The 7,233-nt window shown below is 44.4% G+C and overlaps 1 long non-coding RNA gene across 1 annotated transcript; it reads left to right on the top strand.

Annotated features, from left to right (window-relative positions):
• The first annotated feature begins 3,600 nt into the window (after positions 1 to 3,600).
• Positions 3,601 to 6,901, top strand: LOC148481888 (uncharacterized). Its single transcript, XR_015871814.1, has 3 exons — positions 3,601 to 3,868; positions 4,631 to 4,864; positions 6,676 to 6,901. It is a non-coding gene; the product is annotated as an uncharacterized LOC148481888 (long non-coding RNA).
• The last annotated feature ends 332 nt before the right edge of the window (positions 6,902 to 7,233 follow it).

Below are 7,233 nucleotides of genomic sequence, written 5' to 3'. Positions count from 1 at the left end.
GATTACATGTTTATGTGCATTGTGATTACTTGTTTACAGTTTGTGCAATGTGTCAACTAGTTTATGTGCATTGTAATTTCTTGTCTATATGCATTACGATTACTTGTTTATGTGCATTGTGACTACTTGTTTATGTGCATTGTAATTACTTGTTTATGTGCATTGTGATTACATGTCTACAGTAATATGTGCATTGTGCTTACAGTTTGTGCATTGTGTTTACTTGTTTATGTGCATTATAATTACTGTTTATGCGCATTGTAATTACTTGTTTATGTGCATTGTGATTACTTTTTTATGTGCATTGTGACTACTTGTTTATGTGCATTGTGATTACATGTCTAAAGTAATATGTGCATTGTGCTTACTTGTTTATGTTCATTGTGACTACTTGTTTATGTGCATTGTGATTACTTGTTTATATGCATTGTGATTACTTGTGTACAGTGTGTGCATTGTGATTACTTGTTTATGTGCATTGTGCTTACTTGGTATGTGCATTGTGACTACTTGGTATGTGCATTGTGACTACTTGTTTGTGTGCATTGTGATTACTTGTTTATGTGCATTTTTGATTACTTGTTTATGTGCATTGTAATTACTTGTTTACAGTATGTACATTGTTTATGTGCATTGTGATTACTTGTTTACAGTGTGTGCATTGTTTATGTGCATTGTGATTACTTGTTTATGTGCATTGTGCTTACTTGTTTATGTGCATTGTGACTACTTGTTTAAGTGCATTGTGATTATTTGTTTACAGTATGTACATTGTTTATGTGCACTGTGACTACTTGTTTATGTGCATTGCGATTACTTGTTTATGTGAATTGTGATTACATGTTTATGTGCATTGTGATTACTTGTTTACAGTTTGTGCATTGTGTCTACTTGTTTATGTGCTTTGTAATTACTTGTTTATGTGCATTGTAATTACTTGTTTATGTGCATTGTCATTACTTGTTTATGTGCATTGTCATTACTTGTATCCTGTGAACGTTATCAAAGAAAACTGAAAAAAAGGATTAAGTGAGTTTTTTTGTTTTCTATTTATAAAGAAATAAATAACATTACTTTTTACACTGTGAACCTCCCTGGGTACTTTGAAAGAAGGTAAACCTCATTACTGTATGAGATATGTGTGTCCGTAATAAGGCCCTCATTCAACAGTGCACGCTAGTGCACTGCTGAACGCAGATTCCCTTTGATCTGGAATCTGAATAGGTTATTAACCCATTCTGAGCATGTGCAGAATTGGTCTGCGATCCCACACGTAGACTGGCAGCCGACTGCCATTGATTGACAGTCTGCTGCCATTTGCGGGTGGGGAGGGGGCGGCGATGGCCTCAGTTTCCCGAAATGGAGGTGTGTCGCTGCCGTTAGGGGGAAGGAAGAAACCAAGATCTCCGTTGGCTGACAGAGATTTCCTGGCTTCTTCCTCTTATCTGTGGCAGCCTGCTGCATGACTCCATGGGTCACCTTAGCCGGCCGATGTTCCGCAGATGAACTGATGCTACATTGGAGAATGCAGCTCGGATAAGTAATGCAGTGGGAGGCATGATGCCTCCTGTGCATTACCATATATGCCAGATGGCAGCTTTGCAATTCTGTCCGAAGCTGAATAAGACCCTAAGGACCTGATTCAGAGGTGCTCGCTATTTATGAGCGCACACTCTGAATCAGGGTGGGGAATTTTTTTTTTTCCCTGTCCACTCGATAAGCACCCTGCCCTGTGGGTGCAGCTAGTGCGAGTAGGCAGGAGATGGCCACGATTATCGTGACCATCGGGCTTGCGAGGAGACCCTGTGGTAGGGTCTCAGGTCTCACAAGCCCGAGTGGACCCTGCTCTAATAGAGCAGGAAGTCCACTACTGACATCACAAGTGATGTCAGTAGGGCCGCCCACAAACGGCAGGCGTTCCTTTGGGAACGCCTCCATTTGTTCAGCCACCCCCCTACAAAACGGGGCGAGCTGTCGATCAACATCGACAGCCACCCCGTTTTGCTGCGGGTCCAGGAGCAAATGAAGTAAACTTTATGTAGATCAGTGGGATGCTCAGTAAACTTTATGTATATCACTGGGATGTTGTCTGTACTGTATGGTGGTCAAATGAATGCTATCTGTACTGTAGGGTGGTCACGTGGATGCTGTTGTTACTGTATGGCAGTCTGTTCTGCACAATATACTCTATGGGGGTCATGTGAATGCTCAATGTACTGTATAGCATTTACTGGGATGCTACCTGTACTGAATGGTGGTCACATAGACACTGACTGGACTGTAGGGCAGTCACATGGATTCTCCAGGTAGTGTATGGTAGCAATTCCTCTCTTATTGCATTGTGGGTAGGGTTAAAGGTTTTCCAACCACATCAGGAGATGCTGGGGATAAAAGAAGAGGAAGCTACTGTACAAGTGAGAATGATAATAAACAGAAAATTGAGAGGCCTGAACAGCACCCCCTGACCTGCGGTGCCCTGTGCCATGACACAGTATGCACTACCCTAGTTACATCCCTGGTTTTAGACGGCGGGTGCAGCTAATGGTCAGAGCCACCTGCAGCTTGTCACAGTGGTGTAGTAGCTGCTGGTGCTGCAAGCCACTGGTGCTGGCAACTGCCCAGTGGAAATGGGCAGGGGACAATGTTTTAAGACAGTATGGGGGCCCCTGGACGACTGCCCTGTCTGCCCCCCTATAATCTGGCCCTGCTGATCCTTTTTGGTATATTGACAGCAGGCATCCCAACTGCCGGGATTTCTAACCTATTCCCTTATCACCCATATTATAAATTTCTTAATTTGTAAAGTATCCACCTAAGAAGACATCTCAAAGACTTCATTGCTTGTGTTAGCATGATAGAGGATACTATTAAATTGCATTTGTACATATATTACTGTATTATGTTATGTGTATTGTTATTGCATTATAATTCTATGCTATTGTCCATTTTACTGTCAATTTATTTCAATAGTTATTGCATTGTGATATTGCCATTATTATGTATATCTTAATTCAAATGTTTGCTTTTGATAGATATAACCTACACTGTGTGTGAGTGTCTGTGCATTCCTGCATTCTTTTTTAGGTAGTCAGCAGGCCCGGATAAACTGTGGGGCAGAAAGAGCTACTGCCCGAGGCCTCCACATAAGACAGGCCTGTTATCAAGTCAGCAGGATGGTGATATATGTATAGATTATTTAGAGAAAATAAACATATATTATGATGAGAATCATAATCACTGAAGTAGATCCCAATTTTGTAACTGATGGGTCACTGGAACAAAGTGATCCTCCCTCCAGACTGCCCATCATCCAGTTTGGGATTTAGATCCAGTTTATTTCACACAGTCTCATCACTTGAGGCTGGTACAGTACCATAGGCTGCAGTGGCGTCACAAGGGGGGTGCGGGGGGTGCCGCGCCGCACCCCCTCCAAGGGGGTGACACCAAAAGCTGCACACTCCTGCCCGCACCCCCCTGCATGCGTTACCGCCACCACGCTAATGCAGCTGCCCGCATCCCCCAGTCTGCTCCCCGCTACTGGACAGAGAGGGGGGCCTGTGGCGTGGAGTAATGGGCCAGTGGCGCCCGGGATCCCAGTGCATTCCGTCAGTGGCAGTGGGGATCCGCAGAGCCGGGCAGCAGCTTACTGCCACGGAAGCAGCTAGATCCCTCGGTGCCACACTGACTGTAGCTGTACTTCCTGGTGGCTGGCCCCTCCCCCAGACCAGCCACCTTACAAGGAGCTCAGAGCAGCCAAGGGCAATACATGCCTGAGCAGAGATCCTTGCTTCTCCACTGCTCTGCCTCTGAGTCCTCAGTCATTGCCCTTGATTGAAACAGGCTTCAGCAAAGGCACACTTAGACAGAGGTAAGGAGGGGATGGGCACAGAATGACAGAGAGGGGAATGTCTGTGGGGGGCTCACTCACAGAGGGGAATGTGGGGGGATGGGGGCTTACTGACAGCAATGTGTGGGGGAGCTCATCTGGGGGGAATGTCTGGGGAGGGGGCTCATTGACAGAAAAAGAATGTGTGTGTGAGGAGGGGGGCTCACTCATAGAGGGGGGGAATGTGTGTATGGAAGTGGGCTTACTCATGGAGGGGAGTGTGTGTGTGTGGAGAGGGGGGCTCACTGACAGAGGAATGAGTGTGGGGAGGGGGGCTTATTGACTGAGGGGAATGTGTGTATGTGGGGACGGGGGCTCACTCATGGAGGGGAATTTGTGTGTGTGGGGGGAGGAGAGCTCATTGACAGAGGGGAATGAGTGTGGAGAGGGGGGCTCACTCATGGAGGGGGCTCAATGACAGAGGGTAATGAGTGTGGAGAGGGGGGCTCAATGACAGAGGGGAATGAGTGTGGAGAGGGAGACTCAGTGACTGAGGGGAATGTGTGTGTGTGGGGAAGGGGGCTTACTGACAGAGAGAAATGTGTGGGAAAATCACAGAGAGAAAGAGGGGAATGTGTATGTGGGGAGGAATCAGTGACACAAAAAGAGCACAAAGTAGAATGTGGGAAGATTGCTGAGAGAGAGGGGAATGTGGGGGGGATCGCTGAGAGAGAGAGAGAGAAGTGTGGGTGGGGGGTTGCGGCTGCCTGATACAATAAAGTTTTTTTTTTTATTTGAGTTTAGGCGCTAAAGACGTCATGATATCACGCACGCTGCACCACTGACAGGATCCAGCCATAGCGTGAACAGGAGCAGCCAGAAAACACAGGAGAAGGGGTGCTGGCTGGGGAGACAGAAGGGGTGCTGGCCAGGGAAACAGAAGGGGTGCTGGCTGGGGAAACAGAAGGGGTGCTGGCCGGAGAGACAGAATAGGTGCTGGCTGGGGAGATGCTGCGGAACTGGAGTTGCAGAAACACGGTGAGTGGGGGACCCTGCCTTTATTGCCAGTCCTGGACACCACGATTTCTGATGGCGGCCCTGCACTTTGGTCCCAATTTTTTTGGGTTGAGGGGGGGGGTGTCACCGTGCGTTACAGCACCGGGTGACACCAACCCTAGTGACGCCTCTGATAGGCTGCCTTTGTTTGAAGAGAGAAGAGTGACAGTTTCAAACTGGCAAGCCATCTTTAATCACATCCAGAATTAAAAAAAAAATGATTTATATTTTCCTCACAAAATCATAACATTTTTGTACTTTTATCTATATAGGGAGACATTATGGCTGATAGTGTAGGAAGGATGTACACGCCCATGTGTAACTGGTCACACTCCCCCACTTCTCACATGTGCCCCTTAATATGTACTTGGTAGCCAGGCAAAGGTTTCTCCCCTCAACACCTGTTGGACTTTGCAAGGACACACAACCCGAATAATGAGACGGGTGAAGGCACTGTGTTAAGTCGCCGAAAACCCTGAAAAGATGAGAGGAGGTTAATTGTGTGGTTTAACATTACGCACACTCCCAGTGATGCTCAGATATGCAGAGCTTACTAGAAGTACCAGTTTGTCCTCCTCGCTTACTGTCTCTCCCCTCTGTGTCACCCCTGTCTGCCTGACCCTCCCCTTTAGCTACAATGTTCATATACTGTAGCTTGTATCTCAAGTTTGCAATGTTTTGTACTATAGGTGGTATATTTACTAAAGGTCGATTTTAATCAATTTTGATGGATTTAAAGTCAATCAAAAAAAATCAACATTGATGTTATGTTTCTGGGGCTAAACACATTTACTAATACTTGAAAAACAATTAGAAAATTGCCTGTTAGTAAATGTGTGATTTAGCCCCTTAAACACAACAACGATTTTGATCAATTTTGTTGGATTATGATCGATTTTAAATTGATCAAAAGCCCTTAAAATCGGTCTTTAGTAAATATACCCATTGTCTTTTCATTTTTAGTCTTTTCATATATTCCACTTGTTTTGTTTGCCCTACTGTATCTACTTGAATACGCTGTAATGCTGGGCATACACTGCCAGATAAAATGTCTGTCAGACCGACAGACATTTTATCTGGCAGCCTGCCAGCCGCAGAGGTCGCCGGCATACACTGTGAGAGAAATCTCACAGTGTATAGCCCGACATCCGCGCTCCGCCCCCGGGGGCGGAGACATTTCCCTGTTCCTTCCGTAGGAAGGAACACAGGAAATGTCCATCTGTTGGCTGCGCTGGGCATACACTGCCCGATGCGGCCGACAGTTTCCCGGGTAAATATCGCATCGGACGGGCATGCTGGACAATCCAGCATGCCCGACCGAGCAATATTTAACCCTCGGTCGCCCGCATACACGCTGCAATTATCGCGGCGATCCGCCGATATCGGGCGGATCGTCCCGATAATTGCAGAGTGTATGGCCAGCATAACTCATGTGGAACGCACAATATAAATAAAGGATAATAATAATAATAATAATAATAATAATAATAATAAATACTTTCTGAAAATGTAGGAACATATAAATAGTCTCACCTTTTCATATCAACAGTGGATTGTCAGTAAAAGAATATATAAAAGAACAGATTGTACTTTATTCAACATAATGCAAAAAAAGAGTACAAACACCTTGTTCTTTTGGTGCAGGATATTGATTATCATTGTAATTTACTGTATTAATTAAAGAAAATAACATTTATAAAATAAATAACTGTTATTTGCCGTGTTTTAGTTTAACAGATATGTCTCTCTAACATATTGTACCAGACACTATCTAATTTTCTTTTCTCCTGTAGAACCACTCCCCACATAGATCCTGATGGAAACGTGGCTGGATAACATGACGCAGGCACATCATTTGACTGTTCCCAAGTTAGGAATTTGGTTAAATGTTAATTTTTACTGACTTGCTAAATTATGAATTCTCTTATTCATCATGGCAACTGTGGGCATTCTGCAGACTTATATCCTCAATTAAATGTGAACATCTGAAGAGGCTGCAATAAAATCAGCACATATTGTACAATCTATATTATTTGTGGCGTTCTCTCTAAGTGTTCTGCGCCTTATCTCAGTAATGCTCATTACCACATGTTATGTGATTTTGTGGAGAATGTGATAAACTTTCAGTTTTTATCTTTTTTACCATTACACACTTGAGACAGTCAGTCCTGTACTGATGGGATACATACCTGCTTACTTACAATATATCATATTTATAAATCAAATCTGGGGAGAGAAAATATCCAATTTATGGCTCACAGGATTGCTCCATCACTCAAGACAACAACCTCTCCTCTTATACCATCCTCATAGATGTGACATTAAACCATACACTACACTTAAACACGACA

This window comes from Taudactylus pleione, unplaced genomic scaffold, assembly GCF_031769625.1.
Source record: "Taudactylus pleione unplaced genomic scaffold, aTauple2 ptg000556l, whole genome shotgun sequence".
Classification (NCBI taxonomy): Eukaryota; Metazoa; Chordata; class Amphibia; order Anura; family Myobatrachidae; genus Taudactylus; species Taudactylus pleione.
The sequence above is the reverse complement of the archived record's forward strand: the minus strand, read 5'-3'. Positions and strand labels throughout refer to the sequence as shown.